Here is a 3,784-nt window from a genome sequence, read left to right as displayed (position 1 = left end):
ACACACACACACACATATATATATATATATATATATATATATATATATATATATATATATATATGTGTGTGTATGTGTGTGTGTGTGTGTGTGTGTGTATGGTTAAAAATTATAATAAAAGACTGTTAGGTCTGATTTATTTTGGAATATATACATTATATATATATATATACACACACACATGTATATGTGCATATAAACAAACCCGATTCCAAAAAAAGTTGGGACACTGTACAAATTGTGAGTAAAAAAGGAATGTAATAATATACAAATCTCATAAACTTTTATTCACAATAGAATATAGATAACATATCAAATGTTGAAAGTGAGACATTTTGAAATGTCATGCCAAATATTGGCTCATTTTGGATTTCATGGGAGCTACACTTTCCAAAAAAGTTGAGACAGGTAGGCCGGAAAAGTTAAATGTACATATAAGGAACAGCTGGAGGAGCAATTTGCAACTTATTAGGTCAATTGGCAACATGATTGGGTATAAAAAGAGCCTTTCAGAGTGGCAGTGTCTCTCAGAAGTCAAGATGGGCAGAGGATCACCAATTCCCCCAATGCTGCGGAGACAAATAGTTGAGCAATATCAGAAAACTGTTTCTCAGAGAAAAACTGAAAAGAGTTTGAAGTTATCATCATCTACAGTGCATAATATCATCCAAAGATTCAGAGAATCTGGAACAATCTCTGTGCGTAAGGGTCAAGGTCAGAAAACAATACTGGATGCCCATGATCTTCAGGCTCTTAGAAGGCACTGCATCACATACAGGAATGCTACTGTAATGAAAATCACAACATTGGCTCAGGAATACTTCCAGAAAACATTGTCGGTGAACACAATCCACCGTGCAATTTGCCGTTGCTGGCTAAAACTCTATAGGTAAAAAAAAAGCCAAATCTAAACATGATCCAGAAGCCCAGGGTTTTTTTTCTGGGCCAAAGCTCATTTAAAATGGACCGTGGCAAAGTTATTTTTGGAAAACTGGGACGCCAGTTGTTATCAGTGCTCAGTTCAGAAGCCTGCATCTCTGATGGTATGGGGTTGCATGAGTGCGTGTGGCATGGGCAGCTTACACATCTGGAAAGGCTCCATCAATGCTGAAATGTATATCCAAGTTCTAGAACAACATATGCTCCCATCCAGATGTCGTCTCTTTCAGGGATGACCTTGCATTTTCCAACATGACAATGCCAGACCACATACTGCATCAATTACAACATCATGGCTGCGTAGAAGAAGGATCCGGGTACTGAAATGGCCAGCCTGCAGTCCAGATCATTCACCCATAGAAAACATTTGGTGCATCATAAAGAGGAAGATGTGACAAAGAAGACCTAAGACAGTTGAGCAACTAGAAGCCTGTATTAGACAAGAATGGGACAACATTCCTATTCCTAAACTTTAGCAACTTGTCTCCTCAGTCCCCAGACATTTGCAGACTGTTATAAAAAGAAGAGGGGATGCCACACAGTGGTAAACATGGCCTTCTCCCAACTTTTTTGAGATGTGTTGATGGTATTTTTCCCTAAGAATGATACATTTTCTCAGTTTAAACATTTGATAAGTCATCTAGTTTGTATTCTGAATAAAATATTGAAATTTGAAACTTCCACATCATTGCATTCTGTTTTTATTCACAATTTGTACAGTGTCCCAAATATTTTGGAATCGGGTTTGTATATATATATATTAGAGGTGGGCATAATTTTTTTTTTTTTAATCTAGATTAATCTCACTGTAATCTTGGAATTAATCTAGATTAATCTAGATTAAAATGGCTCATTTGAATTCTGCCGAAGTCATTCAGAATATGTGTGGTACCCAAATAAAATAATGACTAAAAGTAAGTCTTTTAGAACGGGTTTCTCAAGCCAGGTGGTGCATTAGACCAGAGGCTCATCTCCTGTTTCCCAAATGCATCACAAACTGCTTGAGAAAGCTGTAAACGGATTCCACATTGCACAAGGTGCAAACAACCTTACGCCTGTTCACACATAATCCGTCTGCAGTGCGTATGCCTTTCGTATTTTTTTTACACACCCATGTTAACGGATTCCAGCATTCACACAGTTGCAGTCCGTCAGTGCATTCCAGGAGCGTTGGGTCTGCAGCAGTGCAGTGATCGTTTACGTACAGAGTAGCGGACTGCAAACGCGCCCTGTGTGAAAGCACAATGAGTATGAGTCCTTGCTGCTTCAGCACCCAGGGCCGTAGCTGGGGTCAGCGTGGCCCCAGTGAAGGTTGTACCAATGGGCCCTGTTTGAAATTGTTTAATTTGTATGTTCGTTCGTTTTTATTTATTTGTGCTATTTATACAATGTTTACGTTTTTTTTCAAGTTTGTAGGTGTCAAGGTACAGAAACCGAATAATTAAATGTAAAATAGCACTGGATAGTCTTCAATGTAAAAATTAAATATACAATCAAACCAAAATTTATTCAGACACATTCAACATTTCTGACATTATTACAGTTTATTTGCTATCGCTTGTAAAATGGTTCTAAAACATGACAAGAATTTAGAGTTAAACTCATTCAAAAAAAATTGTCTTGATGTCATAACTTTGTTAGAAATGTATGTAATGGATTACAATCAACCAAAACTACAGACAACTGTTATTATGACAATATTTACACTACCATCAATACTTTGTTGAACAATTACCAAGCAATGCTTAATTTTGTTCAGACTGTGGTGTGAAAAGGTTGCATTAGCAATTCAGAAAAAAAAACATATAAGCAATAAATGGTGCTTTATAAGGTGCTGAATAATTTTTGATATACAATTTTTTTAACAATTTCATGAGCAGTTCATGCACTGTATTAAGATTCTTTTTCAAGTGCAGGAGGGACTTCGAGGAGAACTTCACAGAAGAGAGCTCTGTTCAGTGTCGCTGTCCATGATACGCGGTGTAACGATATTAACCTTCCTAATAATCGGCAAGAAGGAGGCGGGAACCGGCGGACAATCAAAATGAAACTTTAAAAATCAAGATAAACATAAAACAGCGCATCAGCCCCTCGGGGACGACTGATGCGCACAAATAAAAACCAAAACAGGTCATCGCTCCTGTCTTATCTCCTTCCATCTCCTGCGTGGGACTCGAGACCGGTGGGTCGAAAAGGTGTCGTTCATCTCCAATCACTCCACCGGCTTCGCTTGTTCCCACATCCCTCACCCCGCCCCACTCGTCACACGCGGCTCTCTCTCTGTATGCGCACCGTGTTAGCACTTCACGTTTGATGTGGTAATTTCACAGTAGGTTTAAAGTCTCGTTCTCGCCCCCTACAGATTCGGCTAGGTATACATCCGCGCTAAAACATCAAGGTGAAAGTCATCATAGCTTGCTTAGACCCAGCTCTCAACCCAACTTTGAGAATAGATTAACGGCAATATTTTTTTTATCGCCCGATAAAAGTCTCACGTTAATGCAGCACGTTAACGCCGATAACGGCCCACCACTAATATATATATATATATAAATATATTTATATATACGCCATTGTATTATTATGCCTTACAACTGTTGTTGATCACGTAGTTGACCATGTAAGCAAAAAAAATAAATAAAGTATACTCAGTTCGCTATTATAAACATACCATTAACATGATCAATGTCTGTAATTTGCACTAATCAGATTTCAGGTATTTGCTTAGTAAACTAGTAAATTGTTTCATTTACCACCATTAAAGCTTTGAGCAGCACAAAACACCATTCATGGAGAAAGAAAACAAAAAGAAAAGAAGACATGCTGAAGCGGAAATTTTGCAAAG

This window comes from Carassius carassius, chromosome 29 (assembly GCF_963082965.1).
Source record: "Carassius carassius chromosome 29, fCarCar2.1, whole genome shotgun sequence".
In the NCBI taxonomy this organism is placed as follows: Eukaryota; Metazoa; Chordata; class Actinopteri; order Cypriniformes; family Cyprinidae; genus Carassius; species Carassius carassius.
This window is presented reverse-complemented; position numbering follows the sequence as displayed.